This window comes from Larus michahellis, chromosome 6 (assembly GCF_964199755.1).
Source record: "Larus michahellis chromosome 6, bLarMic1.1, whole genome shotgun sequence".
Lineage (NCBI taxonomy): Eukaryota > Metazoa > Chordata > Aves > Charadriiformes > Laridae > Larus > Larus michahellis.
Window position 1 is genome coordinate 6,491,232 of NC_133901.1, and position 24,447 is coordinate 6,515,678.

At 35.9% G+C, this 24,447-nt stretch overlaps 1 long non-coding RNA gene across 1 annotated transcript; it reads left to right on the forward strand.

Annotated features, from left to right (window-relative positions):
* The first annotated feature begins 414 nt into the window (after window positions 1-414).
* On the forward strand, window positions 415-23,643 carry LOC141744784 (uncharacterized). Its single transcript, XR_012587561.1, has 3 exons — window positions 415-781; window positions 23,251-23,364; window positions 23,456-23,643. It is a non-coding gene; the product is annotated as an uncharacterized LOC141744784 (long non-coding RNA).
* Window positions 23,644-24,447: the final 804 nt, after the last annotated feature.

Below are 24,447 nucleotides of genomic sequence, written 5' to 3' on the forward strand. Positions count from 1 at the left end.
CTTGAGCACTGTGTTTTTAATGAATTAAGAGGTCTGTTCATTAGAATGACATAACACAATGCAGGAGTCTATCTGACTGTGATGGGATCTGATCTTCACCTCTGTGTTATGGAAGCTGTGGCTTTGCTAACCCTCTGTAGTATTTAATTCCTGTTCTTTGGGTAGCTGAAATCCATTCATTACTGCTGGGTCCTTTTTAGAATAACTTCAGAGAATTATCCACTACTAATAAATTCCTGAAAATGTTGCAAATTTGAAGTAATTTTATGTCTTCTGGATAGTATTTCTTCATAGGGATTGGTGCATCAGACAACTGGTGTGCAGACTGCAGACTAACAAAGGTTAAATCACAAAAAGTGTTATGAAAAAGCTAAGATAGTGAGACAGCTTGGAACAACAAAGGACCAAGTGACCTGAGGACCTGGAACAGAAGTGAACCCACCTAACTTCTGGAGGTGCTAGAAATAATGGTGAGTAGGTGCAGAAAAAGTTAGCAACTCCTAGTTATTCTGCCAGTTATTGTAAAACTCTGACTTCTAACTTTTTATAATGTCACTAGAGAAAGCTGGCCAATCTGTCTTCCCTTTTCACCCACACCAGTACTGCTTTTTCCTCTAAGACTTCTCTCCAACTGCGGCTCTTGCAACCTCCTCTTTTTTCACTTTTTTTTTTTTTTTTAAAGGACCTTCATTGCCTTCAGTTCTCCTCTTCCTCTTGGCCAGGACTGCCTCCTCCCCTCCATGGGTACAGAAAACACAGATGACAGCTCTATTTGACACAAGTGAGTGTACCCAGAGTCACATAGCCCTCGTTTATTCTTCCTCGGTCCTTCCTTGGTCCTTTTGTTGTTGGCTATTCCCGGCCACGTTGGCCCTTTCTTGGTTTCTGATCTTAGTTGTGTTGATAAGTCAGAGTTTCAAACTCTTGGGAATGAAAGCTAAGATCATGGCTCATCCTTTGACAGTGGAGATGGATAATGGGCACTTCAATGCATTTCTTTCAATGCAAAAACAGCTGAGCTAACTGTTCCCATAAAAGTCCAATTGATTGCTGTAGGCATTATATTCATTCTGACAATGATAAAATGATTGCTTTAGTATCTGGCTGCGTAACCCACTTACAGCATGTGCACCAGTATTATGAGAATGTTTCAATTGTGAAAATCATTGAGATGTAAATGTCATGATTATAATTTATCTTCATTAAAAATTCCATCGGAAGAAGGAAAATTAATACATGTGCTGTATAGAGTACCAGCTACTAAAAAGTAATATGTTATACTGAAAATAGGGACTTAGGAATGTAACTACATCAGAAAATAACTCAGAAGCATATTCTAGTGATGTGACAGGTGGTTATCTCAAGGGCATTGCCAGAAATATTTTATTGGCTCTCAGTTCTAATCTGGAGTGGTGTAACATTTCATCTTTCTCTAACAGCAATCTTAGCACTTCTTTCCCCCTCCCCACCCTGCCAACACAGACAACCAGCCAAACAGAAGGGGCTGTCATTATTGTGTTTTAATGCTTGAAAATGATTGTAGCACCTAAAACTGCCATCATCTTTGAGCACAAAAGCCAGCTCTGAATTTTATTAATGTCACTGGAAAGACTTCCATTAAATTCATTGATCGTTGACTCACGTTTTTTCTCCTGTAGTCATTCATGGTTCTCTTATATTTCACATTTTCATTATTTTATTTACTTGCTGATTTATATGATGACAGTGAAAGTTTTGCTTTTAAGTTCAACATATCTCAGCTCAATCTACTATTACACTTCTATCATAGATCCAGAATTGTCTGACTAAATATTTATTTGATTTTTTTTTTTCCTCTTAGCATATATGACTTAAGCTATTCCCTTCTCGTACATACAGTTTTGGGATCATTTTTTCCTTTGCTCACTAGTTGTGTGGTTTTGTGGGGTGGATTTTTTTGTGCTTTTTTTTTGTTGCTTTTTTTCAAATCTAGTCCAAATAAAAATTGTGATTTGTGGTCCTTTCCATTTGACTCCTCTTTTTGATAAAATAAGTTGTGTTTGGTTTAAAATCAAATATTTTTATTAGAAAACAATGGGTAGCCACTGAATATGCATAGATTTAAGCTGATTAAGTGTAATATGTTCTATTACTCTGAGATTTTTTTTTTAATTTTATCTTTTCATGGCATGTAAGCCCCTTCTCTGTGGTTCTCCTATAGATTAAATGTTCTATCTCAGTGAATTTCTTCTCTGCCAGATTTACAAAAAAAAGGAAATATTCATCGTTCATGTTACATATTCTGTAACTGCCAAATCTCTGTAAACACAGAATAGCTGCTGAGTTTGTTATTATTTTATTTGCTTTTAAGCTTTAAGGAGTTCTAATGATTGTCCCAGTATGAACTTTCTTTGGTTGTCTGTCTTTCTACTTCTACAATTGTAGTACCGTTGCCAGTGCATAGTCAGGTCTTGTTGCTAGAGCTGATACCAAAGCTCTGTGATATGGTAAAAGACATTTAATAATTTGAGAAGTTGGTATTCATTGCCATATTCTGGATATTACAGAGTTGAGAGATATACTTTTTTTCTGAGCTGAGTATCACTCTAGTTCATTAGATATCCCACATTTTTGTCTGTGAGATAGGTTTTGCTTCTGTCTTGCATTGGTTCTTTAAAGCAAAGCACAGTGGTGAAAAACGTGTTGAAACAGGAGAGGGAGCTCTCAGCCTGGCTATGAGGGGGCATCGCTCCCCCAGGGCCGAGTGGGAAGGGGAGCTCCCCTCTGCCTTTAACAGCAGAGGGAAGAGGGGTTGGTTTTACCTGCCCTGCTGTGCTTTAGCCATAGTTATCTGTTCCGCTGAAAGGATGGCGAGGACTGAGTTGGAAAATTAAACAAAAACAAATAAAGGTTAGGTAAAAGATGAGGAAAGTTTAGGGTAAATGACTGTGTATGTAATGGAGCAGCTTGGGGTCCCGTCTACTCTCCATCCGCTATAAAAATGGAAATGTTCCCCAAGATGAATGATGGGGAGAAAACATATTTGCAATGAGTGCTATGAAGAACCTTGACGTTTCAAGTTTTAATTAACAGAACTTTTTCATGTTTCTGCTGTCAGTGATGCACGACTTCAAATTTGCTTTCAGTGGTCTTGTTAGAGCTGTTGCATTCTCTTTCTTACACATGTATACTTACAGATATAGGTACGTGAGCCTTTCTTACAGGCAGGCAAACAAAATCTGGTGGCTGCTGGCATAAATTGGCAGTACTTTTTTCAATTGAAAGCACGGTGAAAAAAAAGCTATACAGAAAAGTTTAGGCTGCTTTGTCAGGGCTTCTGATCAAACACTGTCTATGAGGTAGTTTGTCTTCAACTCTCACTGACTATAATTCAGAGGGTGGGGAAATACCTGTCTGCATTGTCTGGCTTGAACTGATTGTGACAGAGTTATTTCACAGTTAAATATTTTACTTTTAACAAAGACTGTGGAGGTTTTGAAGGTTGCCATGAAAATAGGAAAGTACACCAAATGAGCACAGTAAACTGCTTCCGCTGTATTTCAAGTAGAAATATTTGTTCTTGGTTAAATTTTTGTTGCTTTTCATATGCTGAAGGTTGAATTGTACCCTGAAGAAGAGTTGTCTTTTAGAACCAGGACTGATACTTTGTAACCTCATAGGATCTGTCATCTTGAGTTTAAAAAAAAAAAGTAAACTACTACTAGCTTCTCAGTGGGCTTCATGAGTTGGTTCATATGTTTCCCTAGCAGAAGCTACAGTGCAAAACCAGGGTACTGCTGGCATATAGTCTAGATTTGTGCTGGCTGGGCCATGTGCACATCCGGGCAGCTGATGTGGACACTGTCAGTTCCCACTGGGAATAAGACTGGGGCTGAAAGGCTTCCCTGTGCAAGATGAATGAATAGTTGGAGCTGGGGAACCACCACTTTTTACTTTGGTGGTGCTTATACTATGCAATAAGTTGTTGAACCATACAAAGAGGCTGTTTGGAGCTGTACCTGCAGCCTATTACTTGCAGACTTTGTGTGCCACAGACTAGTAGTTTAGCTTGACCAACTCTTAGACAGCTATCTCAGATTTCAACTATATAGTATGTTGAAATGGTTAAGGTTTTGGCTTTTACATCATACAAAGAAGTAGTAGGATGAGTATCATGAAAATAAGAACAAGGGTTTAAAGACTGTTGAAATTTTAATTACAGAAATGAATATTTTTTTTGTTTTCATTTGCCCGCATGTAGACAAGAAGGAATCCACCAAAGTCAATTGACTTATACAGTTGGAAGCCTAGGGTAAATATTCATGACATAACCTTAGCGAAAGTCTTTCTAAAACGTGAAAATTTTTGATGGAATGCTAAAATACTAACATTCTGTATCAAATCTGATGAATGGAACATGATTTTGTCCAAAGGGGCAGGTGACGTATCGTTCTTTATGGTGGTAAAGGTTTTGGAAACATTAACGTGCTTTGGATATGCATAAGATTTTGTTCTTTTTGTTTCCGTGTTAGTCTGTGGCTCACATTTATATCTGAAAATTGTGCAAAAGGTAGCTGTCAACTAAACTAAGATGAGAACATAAATGAAAGCTGCTGCTTCAGAAAATAAGAAAGTCAATATAAAATGTTTTAGAAGGACTCCTAATGATCTGCTTGATCTTTACAAAAAAGTCCCTCAGGATCCACTTGTACAGAGTCAAAAATACCTTACTTGTAACAAGAGGTTTTAAGAATGTTGCTGCATTTGTTGGTATGTTTTACCAAGGAAAGAACAGTTCGTTTTCTGACATTCATATGTGAGAAAAGCATGCCAGAGAACCATTTTCAACTTAGTATAAATGCCCATTATTAAAGCTTTAATAGAATAGGGCAGCAAGTAATAAAATCTGTACCTTTCAGCCGTGTTCTTTCACTGCATAGTTCAGGCACTTTTTTTTTTTTTCAAAACTGTGTCAGAAGCACATAAAAGTCTGTTTCAAAGGAAAATCATTCAATAATATGAAGTGTTGTTAGTAGCGATGCCCAAATCTAGGGACTGACTGACAGGTTATTGCCTGTCCTTGAAAAGCCTTACACACAAAGTGTAAGAGGAAAAGATGTAACTGAATGAGGTTCAAGAGCCAAACCAAGCTCCTGGATCAAAACCGTAGAAATGCAGAAGTTTAGAACCTCACTGGGACGTGGCAGCCCACATCCCCATGGCATTCCACTTTTTGAGAAAAGTTGCTTTACCTCCCCTTGTATGTTTCGTTGGATTCACCATCTGGACTCCGAGTTTTGTAGAAAGGTTTAAAGATCTGTAGACCACACCCACGCCTTGCAAAATGAGGTGATGTGATGGATGTGCCCTGTGCTAGTAATAATTGGATTATATTAGAGCAGGTGCGGTATTAGGTGTTCTTCTCAAGTGAGACAGCATAAATAAGAATGCATTAAAATCACTCAAACAGCATTTGATTATTATTATGAACAGGTCAATTTTCCACTAATGTGTAATGTAAAATGGGAAGAAAGCACAAATCAGGACTGTAATGCATATGTACAAAAATGTATTTTTTTAAGTAATTACTAAAAGTGAATGTTGCATAGGCTTTTATGCCCTTCTGTGTTCTCTCCACAAAGTAGACTACCTGCTTGTGCCACTTATCTTGATAGGAAATCACACTAATCTGCAATATGAATTTCAATTCTACATGCGTCTGCCTTGAATTAAAGCTTAATCACTCTTTAAAGGGAATGATCCAAACCAAACTCTTGCATAAACGTGCTCAGTTCCTTAGGACAGTTATAAAAGCTGACCCTATTTTTCTGGCTGCATTTTGTCTACTTTCTGTTAAACACCTGTCTTTTGTACTCGAATATCTGTTATATTCTCCTAGAAGAAAAATGAATTGCTAGAAAAATTCTAACCTTGTTCTGTGGAAGTTTAACCACTTACAATAAAGCCTATAATTGCCTTTTTTATCATCATTTTTTGGTCATAAAACCAGCAGTTGTCCTTGAATAAGGAAAAATGTAGATTTTAGAAATGGTGGAAAGTTTAGGAAAGTGAATTATTTTGGAGCTTATTTATTGAAAAATGCATTGTCCTTCAAAAATGAAGAATTTGGTAATGGTCAGACCATAGCTGTTGCTACCATTAAAAGACAAGCATTTATGAATGAAAAATTTTGGGTCAATAACAAACTGCAATCCTGACACTATACTTGAAAAAGAATATTTTAATCCATTTTGAGGTCTTAATCTCACTTTCAGATAATTTGTGGGTTTAAAGGCAATAAAAAATTGATTCATTAGTATGTTGTACTGTGGCTCATTGTGAATATATAACAATGTATTTTAACAAGTATCCTGTGATAAGTTAAAAATTTCCCTGATGTCCTTATATATTAAAAAAACCCCAAACAAAAAAAAACCAGCTAAATGAGTAAACTGTAAACTGTGGCAGGACATGTTTTCATGCATATAGAAATTATTTTTAATATCTAAAGGTACTAAGTTAATTTACATGTAGATTTATTTGACCAAGTATATTTTAAGTTATCATGTTGGTGGCCATAATAATGATTACTATAACATTGATTTTCAGAACTTTATTAATATAAAGAACATAATCATGTTGGAACCCATAGTCTCGATTAATATTGAGAGGTGTTTGCATAGTAAATATCAGGACTGTGTGTGGGTTAGAGGCAGATAAAGTACTGGGAGAAAGCAAAATTGATGTCTTCCTCAAAAAAGCAAAGTACAGGAGCTGTGATTTGCAGACCAGCTGGCTTCATTTCACTTCTCATAGGTATCTATAAGATACCAATATTGATGAGAGCCAACACATGTTTTTAAATAATGATCCATGTCAGAGGGATTTGATTTCTTTATATAAAAGACAGAAGATTTTGTGGGTACAGTACAATCTTTGTTATATACCTTTTGATGCAGTTAATATTAGATATTAAAAAAATACTACAGAAATGTTGATTAGGAAACCATGCTAGAGTTGTACAAACGGACGAGAATACAGACTGATCTTAACAAACCATAAAAAACGCCATTCAGCAAGGCAGGAGTGCCTAGGCAGAATTAACTCCCTGTGCAAATACAGTATGGAAAACACCACTGAGACATCAGCTCTATAAAAGAGACCGCAGTATACAAAGAATCTCTGTCGAACCATGTAAACTAAATTTTAAACAACTGTGTCAAAAGATGCAAGAAGGGGCAAACATAGTGTTCTCAGAATATGATAAATAATCCTGTTTCAAAGAAGCTGTACATAAGCATAAATACATGTTCGGTTAAACTTGTTCTGTTCAACACACAGGTCTCAGATTGTGTCCAATTTTGAGCACTCCATTTCAAGGCAGATGAATCAATTGGAAAGTGTGGCATAGAGAAGCAAGAGTATCAGATTCTAGAAAAGATAATTTTTTTTTTTGTAAATTTTGTTTGTAAAAGGCTGAAGGGAGGCATAGTAATACTTTTCAAGTGTGCAAAATAGTGACAAAGAAAAGAATAAAATACTCTGTATTTAGATAGAGTGGGTACAGTGGGCTTAAATTGCAGCCAGGGAGATCTGGATTAGACGTTGGAGAAAGTAAGACAATGCAAGAGATTGCTTAGGGTGCTTGTGGAGTCCCCACTGCTGAAGGTCAGACAATGGTGGAAGGCCAGATGAATGTCAGTCGTGACAGATCCTTCCTTTGGGCACGGGGAACGGACCAGATGATCTCTGAGTGCCTGCCTTCCTCGTGTTCTACAATTCTGTGTAAAATGTGTCCAGGACCTTAGGATAAACAAAAATGAATGCTTATTAACGTGACAGTGGTTGTTAGTGTTAACTAGACTTAATCAGGCCTACTGTCCCTTTCTGCAGAATAATAATGAAATGATACAAGCCGTGCCTGCAGCAGTTACTTATGTTTACAAAGAAGAGAAAGATGATCATGTCATCTACGGAGAGTGTGATTCTTTAAGAAAATGAAGGGTGTAATGAAGACTAGACATCAAACTGACGTTTAATTTTAAATTAATGCCTCCAAAACGTAACATAATATGCTTTCGGGTAATAAATAGGAATAGTGAAGTTTGAACATTGGCTTTTTTGATTTAGCTGATGGTTGAATGGGGCAGGAGCTACTAGTTACTGAGAGAGTGGTTGAATCCCGTCATTAGTCTGTCTTGCAGAGCAACGCAGCAGCAGCAGCTTAAAACTCGCATGAGGACTCCTCCGAATCCGACCCTTATGCTGCCACGAGCAGAACAGGTTTAATTTTTTCCAAGGTGGAAGTTCTGGCACTAGGCTAACAGTATGAAGGACTATCCATACCCTTTTTATTTATTTATTTTTTCCATTCTAATTTATTTCCAGTTTCAAAAAAACCAAGCCGACAAACCATAATTCTGAAAAAATAACGCGCTTACTTTGCTGGTAACTGTATCTTTAAGGCTACGCAATGCAAATGAGCTAAAGCAGATTTGAGAGTCTGTCTGTTGACTAGATTAGCATCTTGATTTTTCATAGATTTTTAAAACAGAAAGGATTTGCCAGACACCATCCATACCAGGGAGAATAGGATAACTTTTTGTAGTGAGCCCATTGTCTGGGTATCATTCTGATTGTTGCAGACTTGACATCTTAATATATGAGAACTTAGGAATTTTAAAATACCAGAGCACTTCTGGCCTTTATTCAAACAGCAAATCCACTCAAAGTCAAACATCTGTGTATAGACAATCTTGATAGAACAGTCTTTCAACATCTTCGAACAATACTTTTTTTTTTTTTTAAACTTCATTTAATTTTCATCTGTGAATACTCAGGAAAGAGATTCTTAAAGAACGCCTGTTTGCTTTCCTCTTTCATAGGCAAGATTAGGCACTTTTTTATTGTTATGACTGTTTCATTATTACAGAAATGATGCTGTGCTGAATTCATTGACATTTTTAAAGTATGAAGTCTATCCTTGAGAAAACATTTGGATTTCATAAAAAATAAATTAAAAAATAAATTCAAAATAACTTAATAAAAAAATTAGCCTTTTTAACAAGATATGGTATGTTCTCATATCTTTACTAATATAATATAATTACTTTTTTATCTTGCATTGGAAACTGTAGTTCTTATCTATATCAGAATTTCTTAGAAATCTAGAATGTTTTCGTCGTGCTATTTAGTTTGCTTATAGTGCTACACAAATACAGCCAAACTCCACCTAGATATGAGATGGACTCAGTCTTCTCTCCCTCCTACATTTGCCCGTACCCACCATATAGTGAAGCCCAAAATATTCTAAAGGCAGCATGAAACTGAGACTCAAGTTTTCCACTCTATTTGTTTTGTTAGCTCGATAGTGATGCCTAAGTTCTTGGTGAAGAACTTTGACTCTGATATGGAAAAATGCTACAGAAAAGTCTCTATTTTATCTCATTCAGCTTTTACAGGTGGATTACAATTGTAATATTTTATTATAACATGTCATATTTATATCATAATTTTTTCATCTGTACATATGATCTGATTCTGTTCATATATGCTAAATACGAACATGTTTTGTTGGAATTTTCCATATTCTAGAAATTTCTTAAGCTTACCCTAGAAACCACCAATAATGACCTTAAAGTTCCTCAGACTGTATTTCTCTTAGACAAATGTGCCAGCCAGTATGCATTACTTTTGCTCATCAGATAGATGCAATGCTAAGGATAATTGTGACGCAGCACATTCTTTCTACTTTTATAGAACTAAAACATGTAATGGATCCACTATACTAAAGGAACAATATTCTCCACAAGCAAATTTTTAAATTTTCCTTTTATACTTATACAGCAAGGATAGATACCTTTCCTTTTCAAAAAATAATTTAGCTGAAAAGAACCAGCTCACTAGTCACATAGTATCAAAATCTCATGCCAAAATATTAAAAAATGTGTCCCTGAATCTGCTTAGTATGAGACATCGAGAGTTGCTTTAAAGTACCTTTATACAGTCAGGCTCGTATAAAGGGACCTTAACATAGCTGAAAATGGGGCTTTGATCTCAGTAAGTTCGTACTTCCCTAATAAGAAGTTGTTCCTTATATAATTCAAAAGAATTAACAGTGCAGTGGAAAAGAGAAACCCACATATATTTTATGAAAGTCAGAAAGAACCAATATTTCATTGCAAAGAGATGAAGCAAATGTGCTTCATATTGTGCAAAAGCATGAAAAGGTAAATGTTTCAATGAGGCGTCACAGGAGAAGCCTCCCTGAGCTGATCTAATCCAAAATGTCTTTAGGGAGGGATAAGAGGGAAAGGTATATGAGAAATGATGTCCTGATGTTTTAGACCAAAATGTTAAGGGGAGAGTCCTTTGAGTGCAATTCTTGTGGCGATTCACAATTTAAAAGCCCAATGCTGCAGAAAACACAAGGAAAAGAAGAAAAAAAAAAAAAAAAAAAAGAAAAAAATTCTGTTGCATTGTAGGGAAGGATTACTAAAATGGTGGGTAATTACTCCCCATTCTGTCATCTAGTTCATAAGAGAACAGAGTGAAACTCCGCAATATCTAATAATCCGAAATAAACAGCACTAATGGTATTTGCGCAGTAAAAATTACCAAGTCCCCAAAAGAACAACAAAAGAATCCAGGCAAGTTGTCATGTTGAGAAAGTTATTATTGCTGCCAAAGTGACAATAAGTAAATAAAATTAAATTAAAACGGTGAACAAATGTTGCTGCCTTTGAGACTGGGATAACTCTGTGGCGTATTGTAATCATAGAATCATAGGGTTGGAAGGGCCCTCTGGAGATCATCCCAGAGGTCATCCAGAGCAGGCGGCACAGGAACGCGTCCAGGTGGGTTTGGAATGTCTCCAGAGACGGAGACTCCCCCACCTCTCTGGGCAGCCTGTGCCAGCACTCTGCCACCCTCAAAGGAAAGAAGTTCCTCCTCATGTGTAACGAGGAAGCCAAGCAATATACTTCAATGCCAATTAATGGACATGCACCAAGACCCCCAGTATTCCCTTTCAGTACTTGCTGGCATCACTTGGTGGGCAAGTGCTGCACAAGAATCTTCTGGCTTTAGTGGCTCTGTCCTTATGGAAGAAAGGAAAGTTTGTTCTCTTGTTCCTGCCAGTAATGGGATGTGTGATTTTTGTGAAGTCATGTCATCTTATTCCCACATATTTCAAGCCACTGTTTAGAGTAGCAAATCAATCACAGGCTGTTTCTTCCTATGCATTTGCAAAATACTTAGGAAAATAATAGGTTTTGTGTTATATCATAGTAATAATCACTTACAGACTATTCTCATAAGCTTAAATCCTAAATAAGCACTATAGGACTTGGCCTAATTACCCAATTCTCTCTCTACCATAGTCAGCAAAATCTTTGACTTAATTGGAATGAAGCTCAAGTCATGAGTCTTTGTGGAATGCACGGATTTCCCTATGTGGATATAATGTATCTGATTTTGGTTTTATATTCAATTCACAACTGAACAGATTTTTTTTCTATGAAAAATATACTTTAGTTTATAGATCAAGATGTCAGGAAAATTTTTAATTCCATCCTGTACAATCTCTAAAGGAAAATCTAGTTCAGTATTTTTGAATAAATGAAATGCCGAAGAGAAATCACACCAATTTCACGCTTAACTTACACAATGGCTCATTTTTTATATATTAGTATTACATAATCTGCATGTGTAAGTGCAATAGATTGATGACATCATTGAACTTGGATGCATTTGTGGAAAAACATTCCAGTTTTTATCCATTGTTAAATGCAATTGTATCCAGTGCTTGATGCATTCCCTTCTGTCTGATATCTGAAAGAATATATTTCATAAAAAGTATGTTGTGTCTTTTCTTCATAGCAAGTCAAAGGAATGGTCACCAGTAGCATACCAGTGTATCTCCAAACGTAATTTTGATTGAGTTTGGAAGTAGTTAATAAAGTTTATTTCTTTCAATGACATTGGATTTAGTTTCTAAGTCTTTGAACATAGATCAAAATAAGGTGGTTTAAAGTCAATATAAATCAAAGCATGGTCTGAAATGTTAATATACTACCCGTGTCACTGGTAGCAATTCTGTCAGAAATTCCCTTAGATATCAAAAGAAAAAAAATGTTCTTGAGTATGTTTCTGGGTGAAACACATAAACTTGATGCAAGGTAGAAGTTCCTCTATATCAGTATCATGCAGCTCGTTATAAAATTGAAATAAAAGTTTGGTATTGGAGTTGTACACGCTCACAGTAGATCTGTCAGTTACTGCTTTAAAATATAGGAAAACCACCATATTTAATTGTTCTGAATTTCAACAGATGTATTTCTTACTATCTTATGACATAATTAATGGGGAAAAGCCCGTTTGGAGCACAAGAAGTGCATACTTTTTATCCAATGTATTGCTCGGTTAAGTTATTAAGGAAAATGCTTGGTGGAGTCATAAGTAAAATATGTTGATATTCAATGTCAGTTAGTATCTTGGCCAATTTGGATTTGCATTTGGTGGATTACAAAAGGAAGATAGTGAAAAAGCAACAGTTAAAATTAATAGTGATAATGTAGAATGCTTTTTCCAAGCCATATTCCAAGATTCAGTAACTGTCTTTGCAAAGAGCATTCAGGAAAAAGTATTTCCTTGGAAAGATTCCTACTGACTCTTGCACACTCTGTTATTTGAGCAGGGTAGCTCTGCTATTTGAGCTGATTTTATTATTTTTGTCAGATTTTTCGTTTTTTTGTGCAAACTGTTTTCAAGAGCCTCAGGTGGCTGCAAATGTTCTCAGAGTGGTCGAAATTTCACACATATTTTTCTTCTTTTCTTTGTTGCTGGTTCAATTTAGTGGTGCCTGTTTCTGATTTTGAACTTGTTTTGGTGGGAAGAGTTGTATTCCTTCAGTAATTTCTCTCTCGCCAAGAATGAATTTTGATTCTCTTACTTTTTCTCCTTGAAATCTTTTGGTCTGTCTTGGATTTACAGTCTCATGTTTGTCCACCTAGAATATGTCTGAGACACATCTACTGGATTAACAGAAAAAAAGAAAACAATAAATTATCAAAGTCTCTTTAAAAAAAGGGATTTCTCCTCTACAGCATACTTTAAATTCTCTGTCTCCTGAACTTGATGCTGCCTTTAGAGATAGCACAGCTGTATAACTCCCAGGTGTAGTGCGTATAGTGCATTTGATCTGTTAAAAATAACATCATGCAGATACCCATTCTGCAGTAAAGTGAGGAAAGTGCCCCACCGCTTTCAACATCCGCAGGAATGCTTTCAGATTGGTGCTAGGTTTCAAATGTGGAAATCTAGCACCAAACAATACACCGTGTTTATTCTGGGCATGTAGGGTTTTGGAGATGTTTGTTTGGTTTTGAAGAGCTGTTCTGCTGCAAGGGAAAAGTCACTGGAAATCCCATTACTCTGAAGTCATAGGCTACATATAGCTTGATAGATAACTTCTCTTTGAGGTATGTAGCGTCCACCAGAAGTGTCCAGGATTATTTATTCCTTCTTCTCTAACAGAATTGCTAGCTGGACTTGTGCATAGAGCTTAGCTTTATTGCAATTGTTTCTCCAGCTATACAATGCAAAAAAATGAATACCTACCTTATGGGGATGCAGGGGAGGTTAATTCATTAATATTTATGTAGCACTTTTAGACACTTTTATAGAAGTGACTATAAAAATGCTTATACAGATGAGGCTATAAAAATGTGAAATTGCATTCCTGCTACTTGTAAATTTTTTGGCAGTAATAGCATGCACCTTGTTTTCAGTACTGGCTCCGTTCTTTTATGCAAAGCCTTCACTTAGATTTGGATAAATTAAATCTAGTTTTAGTCATCTGAAATTTAAGTATGTAGTCCAAGCCAGTAATTGGTATTCCAGCTAGAGCTAGAGGACTGAATTGCCATTGGCTAATTCAGCAAATCTAAGAGGCTAGCTTATTGCTTAATTTTTAGATGCTGAACATTGTAGATAATGAAAGTAAGTCTTATTTCACATCACTTCATAAATAGAAAATAAAAATGCCCCTATTATGTAGATAACGGAAGTATGTCTTATTCCACGTCATTTAGTGTATAGAATACATGATTGTATGGGCTATTTATCCTTTATATTTTTAAAAACACTTGTGCTTGTTGCCACGCGAAAATAGACTGGAGCTTGCCTGTGCAGAAATGAAAGGATGCAATTTCTTCATGAAACCTGAGGAAATTTCACTACAAGTCTTTGTGTGCTAGCAATATTAAACCTCTTAACTGTCACATTCATCACTGAAATACTTTATAGTGCAGCCTTTTGCATGAGCACTAACTAACGCCTGATTCTAAATCTCTGAGTCAGGGGAGACAGAGGGATGAATTCTATCCCATGGCCTAATGACAAGTATTTTACAATCGTTTGGACTTCTCTGAATGGCAATATTAAAGAATTTGAAGAATTCCAGGAGAATTTTTCTTCTGTTCATTCACAGAATAACTTGTCTTTGTTGCAGAATTTATGATTCATCATTGGGTACCATATAAAAGGTGAATGTGGGTTATAATCATACCGAAAGAAAAACAAACCTTTTCTGTTTGTTTGTATCCGCCATTAGGAAGTTGACTTCCTTTACCTGGTAAAGGAAGTGCATGATCTTACATTTTAGTTGATGAATTCCCTCAAGTGTGGGACAGAGCTGCTTTAAACCAAAGAACTGTTCTGTAAGCAAATCTAAGTCATAATAAACAACAATTTACTTCTTGGAGGAGTCAGTTTTCTAGTATGATAATGATCTAACTGTAATGAACCGTGTCTTCTTGTTATGAAAAAGAATCAACCACAGTTGCTGCACAGACCTCCTGTGTATCTTGTCTGACAGCATGCTTTCTTTTTTTCCCAGTTGCATGGTTTTGCTTGTAGGGAAATGACAAAGCATATCTCTAGCCTTAGTGTCTTACTGTGATAAACATGTTTTCCTTTACACATAGTAGACATAAGTGCATTCCTGCTTTTAGTTTGTTCCAAAAGAAATTCTAGCTTTATAGTAGTTCTCTATCCTTTGGAAATCAATAGCATTTTTCACAAAAAAGTGAACTATACATCTGTTCTGCTGCATTCTGTACCTTTGCTAGGTGAGCACGCCTGCATGGTGGGTAATTCGCATTCCCAGAGGCTTTCATGATTGAGCATGATAGGGATTTCCATAAGTTAAATTGTTTTGGAGAAATAGCGCGTGTATGATGAATGCTATTTACTTGTAATGACTGTAAACTTAAAGAAAAAAGAAAAGGAGACATATTTCTTTTGATATCCTTGAAAGTCTAACACAGAATTTGATATTAGCACTGCATTCTGGTAACTCTTTTATGAATGTACTGTAATCGTAGCAATAAAATGGTATTTTAAATTTCTATTCTTTTACATCTTTAAAACACTCTTTCTTCATAATGAGTTTATGAATATGTCTGTATTTTAGTAGCCTGAATTGATGAAAAAAGCAATTTAATATTGATTTCCAACCAGAGAACCTCAGTCAGTCAAACAACTAATTCATCGCTTTTCAGTATTAACAGAAAAGCTGTTGTCAGTAGCAGCCAACTCATAGAAATAACTATGGTGCGAATGCAGCTTGGCACGGCCTTAAGCGTACACAAGAGTAGAACTCAACAGCAGAATGGCATCTACATTACACCACTATTGGTGAAATTTGTGAATAAAAAAGGTGCAAAACGGTAAGAGTGCGAAGAGGTTTTATGCAAGTATTTTCTGAAAATAGAAAGGATGATATGTCTGAGGAGGTCAAAATTCAAGATAGGCTCAAGATGTCAACATTCATGATAGGCTCAAAGATGATGCCTTTTAGCTCGAGATGTGATTTATAAAATCCTGAAAGATACGGGCTGTGTGAAAAGTAGCTTACATCCTCTAGAAAGGAGCATACCCCAATGACATCTGCTAGTGTCTGCTCTCATTTTCCATCCAAATCAATATTTGGATGGAAGGCACTTATCTCAGGGAAGGCAGTTTGGCTGAACCTGGTGTAAAACTGGTGAATGGTCAGAATCAGTCCCCAAAGTTTAGAACGTCAGTCCCTAGAAATGGTACCGGTGGCAGCAAATGAGTTGCTAGTTAATGAGACTCTTTCAGACAGAATAATCTAACCTTATTCTTGATAGTATGAAGGATATATATCGCATAAAGAGTAAGCAGAAGAGGATTGACAGTTTTTATACAAACATGCCCACCTGGGAATTGTCAATAATACTTTGTAGCTTGCTGACTCATGCCCATAGCTTTCTATCCCACCAAGTTTGTAAATGTGATCAAAGACAAACTTGAGATATCCAAATTGTCAAGAACCCTTGGCAGCTGAGGAAGAGACAGCATTTTCTGAAGAAGAAGCCAAAAGAAAAATACAGAAAATTCCTGTATGTTATCCACATAAGGCCTTCAGTTTGCCTTATTAGCAAAGACAAATTTTTTCATCCAGAAACTTTTAATTTCTAGGAAAGGAAAATGTATATTTACTTTCCGACATAAAGTTTTGAACTTTAATTAACTTCCTTTCTATAAAGGACTGATGCCTTAGATACCAAACTGAAAGCCTGCGTAAACATATAATGCCTAATAGCATACTTGCTATCATATGTAATCTTTATATCTATGCCAAAAAAAGATTTATGTTCCTGTGAATAAATATTATTTGGTTAGTCTACGAAAATCGACTTCTAAAGGGAGCTAAGTTGAAAACTATAACTCACTTATATTGCTGTTATTCACCTAGTGAAAGTACTGTAGGAAATACATTTCTGGATTATTCAAAAAGTTCATTATGGTGTTCAAAATCTGGTACTGCTTTCTATCAGAAAACACAATATCCTGCCCAAATAATTGAGACCTCTATATAAAGGGGTTAATTTAGTTATATTCTTATGCAGAAGTTATACAGAAAAGTGCCTGCCTTCAGTATGAAAACAATAAATAAGCAGGGACAGGTCCAACACTTGAAATTACGCAGAAGACAATAGAAAATATAAATTAACCAATTCTAAAAAGAGGATCAGTATGACGACTGAATCAACAAAAACTAGTGAGACAATCTGTGGAGAAAATTACTTTCCCTGAACTGAATTCAAGATAACAGAACAATTTGAGAGATTCAAATCCGTTGTAGATATCGGGGCAAGGTGTACTTTAAACATTGAGCTTCTCTATAATTCTGAAAATATTTTCTTCAGTCTTCTGGGAAGGAAGGTTTTCTAGAGCATGAAATGTGAATCAAGACTTGATATGAGCCCCAGACTTTCTTAACTTTAAAAGGTGCTTTTTCTACTAGATAAAAAAAGATGTGATGAGGACATATGGTAAATAGTCACTAAGCAATTTTTACATCCTATAGATAAGATTATTGAGACTTGAGATTCCCACATTTCTGTATTTTTCTCTGTCTCTTTCCTGGAGTAGCACAATGAGCATTAGGCCAAGCCTGTCTCTGTCCCATCTAGCTTTGTGGTAATTTTGACATGAATTTAATTTGATTAAATTAATGACTTTTTGTGATCAGTTTCATAAATATGGTGTCTGTTGGCAAAGGTCTGGGCCAAAACTATTTTTAAGTACTTGTCACGACATATTTCCAGAGCGTATATTTCAGATATGTAATGAAGACTTTGTTCTGGATATTTGATTCTAAGGGTTGATGTTTATCTGCCGAGAGAATAACCCATTTTATGTGCTTTGTGTCTGATAGCTGTGATTTAACACTTGGAATAGCATTTAATACCAGAGTGTTAATAAATTCTTTCAACAGATTGATTCATACAGCTGATGGGCCAAGGATTATTTGGTGTTCAGTGAAAAAGTATTGAAAATTAATACATTTAGATGATCAAGTTTGATCATCTAATTGTAATTTGATCATCAGTCATGATCATTTGTGGTCAATTCATGAGCTGAAAACGAGGTGAAATTTTTATTACATGTGTTATCCCTGTAGATTATTTGCCATATGCCACAAATAATGCTTCTTCAGTTTCTCTAAATTTAAAACACATATCTTTGGAAAATAATGAGCACATTAGTTTTGTACTGACAAAAGACCAGCACTCTGTAGCGATAGGAGTTTCTCTCTCTCGTTACTGATTGCAACTATTCACATGTCTTAATGTAAGCATCAACAAAAGTCTCCAAGAGTACTTGAATTAGTCTTTTATATTGACAGATACAGCAAAAGAGACTCTTGCATATGAAAATGTTCACCAGGTGGCACAGCAGCTTTGCTTATATTAACGAAAAACTTTGGTATTACTTTGCAGCTAATTTAAGTTCTGTGGTCCTCAGATCACCAACACCACATGGAAGTAAGAGTTGGTGACATCATGAAATTTGCTTTCAGAGCTAGTGCTAGCATTCAGGATTCCAGTGGCTTTTTTTCCCCCCCTTGCTTCACTCTGTGTTGCATTATTCTGAATAGAGATGCATTTTTTGACATTTTTTAACCTACAAGATCAGAAGAGGGTCTGTGCTGAACAGCTCTATGATGAACAACGAGCTATGACTCAGAGCTTGAAATTTAGGTCCTTGGCATTCTCGAAATGTTGAGTCATCTTTTCCTTTGTTTCTTTACACTCAGTAATCATCCCTGTTGTTTGCACAGATATATAAACATAAACCCACCCCTATATACATGAAAGTATAGACAAACCAGTAGAACTGCATTTAAAGTAACTAAACTAGGCTTTTGACTGTTTATTTTTCAAGGGAAAGGCCATCATTGTAGTCACATTAGGGCACCATTGCCAGAGATATTTAGCATTTTTTAGTAACCATTTAAACCACCTGTCCCATTTTGGTGACATACTTTGAGATGAAAAGGATATTAATTATTGTGGCAATTCAAAGGAAAGCTGACAGGCTGCAACTGGGACTTGGCTTTGCTTCTCAGAGTAAATCCAAACTAAGAACCTGCAACTCTTATGATATAATTAACTACTTCTTCTTGCAGTCATAGTATATGCAGGTGTTTATATTATGCAAAATATATTGAAGCCAAAGTATCTTGTTGCAGAGAAACCAGTAGCAAAATTAAAGAGGATGTTACAAGATTTCATAGTGAAGTGTTGTTTTGCAACCCATTATGTGTCAAAAGGCTTGGTATAGCTCTGGAAGATTTTAAAAGTTATGGAGTCATTGTAAATCTCAACAGAATTTAGAGAAAATGCAGGTGCTGCATTTCACATAATATAGAGTTAGATTGTCTTCATTAGGCAAGTGACGGAATTTATTAAAAAATCATCTATTACTAATCTGTCTTCTCTATAATATTAAGTAATAAATCTTCTCCCGTCCTGCCATGCGACAAGAATACATAGCACATTGCCTATGTAATATATGTACATATGTGTGTGTGTATGTATACGTATAAACCTCTTATTATTTAAAAAAAAAGTAATTGGCACTCTCACATCAGCACTGATTTGTCACGGTTATGTTGTGTGACATGCATCTTTGAACTAGCAAATATTAAAATGTGCGTACCCAGGACAACTGATATATTTTGATCCAGCACATTTTTAAAGAATGGATGGAATTTCAGGACAATTTCTTTGTGTTCTGAATCCATAGGCTCAGATAAAGTGGTGACTAATATTGTATTGCTCCATATTCTTAAGCCCAGCCTTGGAAAAACGAATGCAATGGATGATTGTAAATATCCAGATGACTGTAATCAGTCAGTTCCCAGATGACTGAGATCATTTAGTGAGGTTTCATATCAGACATGACTGCTTCATATGTAAAGTTCAACCCTGTAGGCTGTGGAAATAGAGTGTCTGGAAAGTTTAATTTCAAGTTTTTACCTGGAAATGAGCATCTGCAACTTTTGGAGTTCTGTCAACTTCTCTGTTAAGGGTTCTGTCCTATTTATTGCTTCTGTGACTTCAGTGTTAATTTTGCATTGAAGAAAGCCTCATATCATACGGTTGTTTGTTTTTAATTAAATTCAATTTGCTTTTCCAACTATGATGGAGAATCCACCACAGGTAATACTGCAGCATGACCTACCTTCAATTTTTAGCTACAGGAGCAGGAGAAAAGGATTAAAATGTCAGCAGGAAGGGTAACATTTGTTTGGGTGGATTTAAAAATAAAAATACACAAGCAGCCTTCTGCGTCACAGTGCTTTTCCTCTTTAAGGTCTCCTCCGTGTTTTGTTCCTACTGTCTAATAAGTATTTAAGAACTAATCTGGACTTGTATGTAAATAACCATAACAAAAATGAATATGTGTTGACAAAATTAAGCTGAAAACAGGAGTCCTACCCTTTCAGCTAACACTAAATAGTAACTTTATTCTCTATCCATTTTAAGCAAGCCACCCCTCCCTCAACCAGTTACGCTGTTAAAACAGTCATTCTCTAACCTATCTTGAACTAAAATGTTAACGCATATGTGATTTAGGAAATATGTCAAAAACTGTGTTCTCCTAGACAGTGTAAGAATTAATAAAGAGTAGACTATAAGAGGTTAGAAATACATTGGAAATGTAAATTTCCCTCCTGCGGGGAGCAGCAATATAAGAAATGAGGGTTGCGGTTGTTTCTTTCCCCAGTTCTCAAACGTAATGCGTCTGCGTGGGAATAGTTCAGAAGCCTAACGTGTGCTGAGCTAGCTTTTTGAAGTGTTGAATAGCTAACAGTTATGAACAACTGAGCGCAGGCATAGAGCCAACGAGTGTTTGAAATGGCAGTTCTGGATAGCACACGATGTATTCTGTGTGAGGGAGCGGAGGAAACCTTTCCAATGGGAAAATTGTTCAACACCTGTATACTGCAGCGTGTTTTGTATGTCTGCCTGAAATGCCCCAATGACTGGCCATTCTGATAAATAAGATGCCAAACAAATGAACCATTCATCTCATCAGTTTGTTAATTGATACATTTCTGTGTTCCTTTTTGTCAGTGAAAAAATGCTGGTTGAGATAATTGTGTAATTAAGTAAAATGATTTTCCATACAATTTAAAAGGAAAATATGGTTGGCTTCCCACCTGTTCCTTCAGAACAACTGTGCATATCTTATTAAACCTTTTCTCATTTAAATGCAAATATGATGAAGCATAAGATGCCAAGAATTTTTGCTCTTGAACAATGAGCGTCCTTTTTTCCAGCCTGTGTACGGGGCACAAGAACACAGGAGCTCTAAGGCTGAGATCAGGCCTCCAGAGCCACTCAAGTACGCGAACCACTTCTCTTACTCGATACTATTCCATGTTAGTGTTTCATGGGCTGTATTTTGCCTTGCCTTATGCATAGAGGATGTTTTTAATTTGCCCAAAAGGAAAAAAAAGATAGTTAATTTGAGTGAATATTATCTTAGAATCATAGAATTACTGAGGTTGGAAGGCACCTTTCAGATCATCTAGTCCAACCACCAGCCTAACTGAGAAAAACCATCACTAAACTATACCTCTAAGCGCTATGTCTACCCGTCTTTTAAATACCTCCAGGGATGGTGACTCAACCACTTCCCTGGGCAGCCTGTTCCAATGCTTGACAACCCTTTTAGTGTAAAAAATTTTTCCTAATATCCAGTCTAAACCTCCTCTGGTGCAACTTGAGGCCATTTGCTCTTGTCCTATCGCCTGTTACTTGGGAGGAGACCAATCCTCACCTCTCTACACCCTAATCTCAGGTAGTTGTAGGGAGCGATAAGGTCTCCCCTCAGCCTCCTTTTCTCCAGGCTAAACAATTCCAGCTCCCTCAGCCGCTCCTCATCAGACTTACTCTCCGGACCCTTCACCAGCTCTATTGCCCTTCTCTGGCCCTGCTCTTATTCAAAATAAAATCTGAAGACTTAATAGCTCAACAGCAAGACTGACATTGATTTCTTCATCTGACTTACTACATTGAGATTGCATCAGTGGCTTCAAAGCAGTGGTAGAAGTAACATAAGCAACTGGCTTCTAATGACCTTAGGTGAGTGGTAATGATTCTCTACATTTATGATGTTATAGTAGAAAGTTGATCTATAAATACATGTTAATACATAGTTACAGCAATATATTATTATCATGAGTTAGGATACTTTCCTATGTTTAGCATTCAGATTCCAGTCATTATGTTTCTGGTTTCTATAATGCTTTTACGTTAATACTTGGGGTTTTGTGTTTAAGTTAATCCTTCCTTTTCTTTGAAAAGGAAAAAAAAAAGGGATGAAAAAATACCCTTGTAAAAAAAAAAAAGAAAATTGGAGAATAACAGCAGGTAGGGAAGAAACATAAAGAGTACAGTGGCACAGATAATGTTTTCTTGTGATATAAAGCTGATACCTCTTATTCTCAAAGCAAACCATCTGGTGAGATATTAAGAGTGTAATGGGAAAGAGTCTCAATTATGACTGGCATAACCATCAGATGCAGACTTGCTGTTAGAGCAGACTGAAATGAATATATATAACATCTGTAACCCCACATAAAGAAGGATATTTAAGGTACTGCTGCTTGTTAATTACCTCTTTAATGAAATATCATCCTTTTTTATCATTGTAAAAATATTTCAAAGAATACTGTAATTATAGACGTGCAACCACTGATGGTGCTGTAATAAGAATAAAATTGTCTGGAAGAATGCTTCATATTTACATGCATTTAATATTTACCAAGGTGAAGAAAATGTATTATGCTCTTAGGAATTATATTTATCAGCTTATATTTATATCATATTATTTTATTCAGTGGTACGTGTATCTTTATCAGAGACAGCTTTGTTCCTGCTTATCTCAGAAACCGATCCATCAGGTCTTGTGCTCTACACACAGCGTGGCAGACAAATCGCTTGATCTGCAACCAAATACGGTACCAAATATTGTTAAGATGCGTTGAGTATATAAAAAAGAGTTCACAGGTAAAAAGAAAATTGTTATCACTAATTTCATTTTGAGATATTTTTCATTTAATCACATTGCAAGGTATTTTTCTTGTATTTCGTTGGGGTTTTTGTATAAATAAACACAGACGCATAAAAGACAGAAAACAATATATGCATAATTATCCCATTTGAAGAACTATATTACATGTTAATTGGAAAAATTGCCATTTTGATAGATCTTGATTTCCCAAGATGTTTACATTTTCTTTCGTGCAATTCTATACTAAACAGATGACGTTTAATAAAGCAGCAAATCACTATTCATCTGAATGAGCGTAAACAAACCTATTATAAAATATAGCATATTGTATACTCAACTGTTTTTTCACTTGTTTTTCTTTCAAAACAGGCCTGACAAAACCCAAAAGTCCTGAACATCTCTCTGGGAGCAGGACAAACAAGATTTAAAAAAGGAAACCCCTCTCCATGTCACTCACTTTAAGAAGAGATGACCCCTTAAAAGGTGAGTTGAAGTCTGTCACAATGTGAGCCACAGTACAATGGTCACACTTTTCTTCTTTTTTAGATATCTATTTCCTTTTTTCTCTCTTCAGTTACCTGCAGAATCAACAAAAAATGTACGGTCAGAGCCTCATCCAGTTTATACCGAGCAAGGATACATCTCTCATATTAAGGCTGCGCCAGTAAAATCAGAAATGCAAATATTCAGGTGCTTAAAATGTATGACGAGAACACACAGAATTTTAAATGAAACTGTTGTAAGTTTATCCTCCAAACCTTGATCTGCAACAGGAGTTTATAATTATTATGTCTACCTATGTAACTTTTCAAATGAAAAACTGAGAATGTTCTGCATTTATTAACTTGCTTTTGGCCAAAGTGGCCAAGAAGAAAATGGTTTTCTCCAGAAGAAAAAACCCAGAAGAAGAAACCCATTTTCCTATGTTACACTTAAAAGTGAAGAAATAATCTGATATATATTTTTTCAAGACGCTATCTTGAAAAAGAAGACACAGATAATTAAATGATCACAAACTGTAGTGCAATTAGAAGACTGTGATGAAAGATGTGATTTAAGTAATAGAAGTTTTAATGGCAAAAAGAGCAGTTCACACTCAAATGCATATTAATCATCTCAGTATGTGTGCTTTGTCAGCTGCTGATAAACTTATTACTTCTTTCCTCTGTTCACTCTGAATAAACATCTATTCCCATATGCCACTCATAGCATTGAGTGGAAAGAATGAATCCTTCTAGAGTCTGACAGAATGGCATCTTGTACTTGGCATAGATATCAGTAGTATCTCTTTTTAAAAAATAGTTTCTGGTGGCAAAAGGTTGAAAAATGCTTGGAACCCATAGACAAAGCTGAGAAATTTAAGATCATGGTGATTGCATTTGTATGCAGACTTTAAACCTTTTCCTTTTCCTGCAGCATCCAGTATTTATTTAGTTACTTGTTAAAATGTGATAAGCAAAAGAATTTTTGTTATTACTGCTATTTTAGCAGTTGCTTGAAGTCTCAGGGCAGGGTGCCTTTGTCAGGAGAAACATCTCGTGAGTGGAGATATAGTTGTATGCTAGC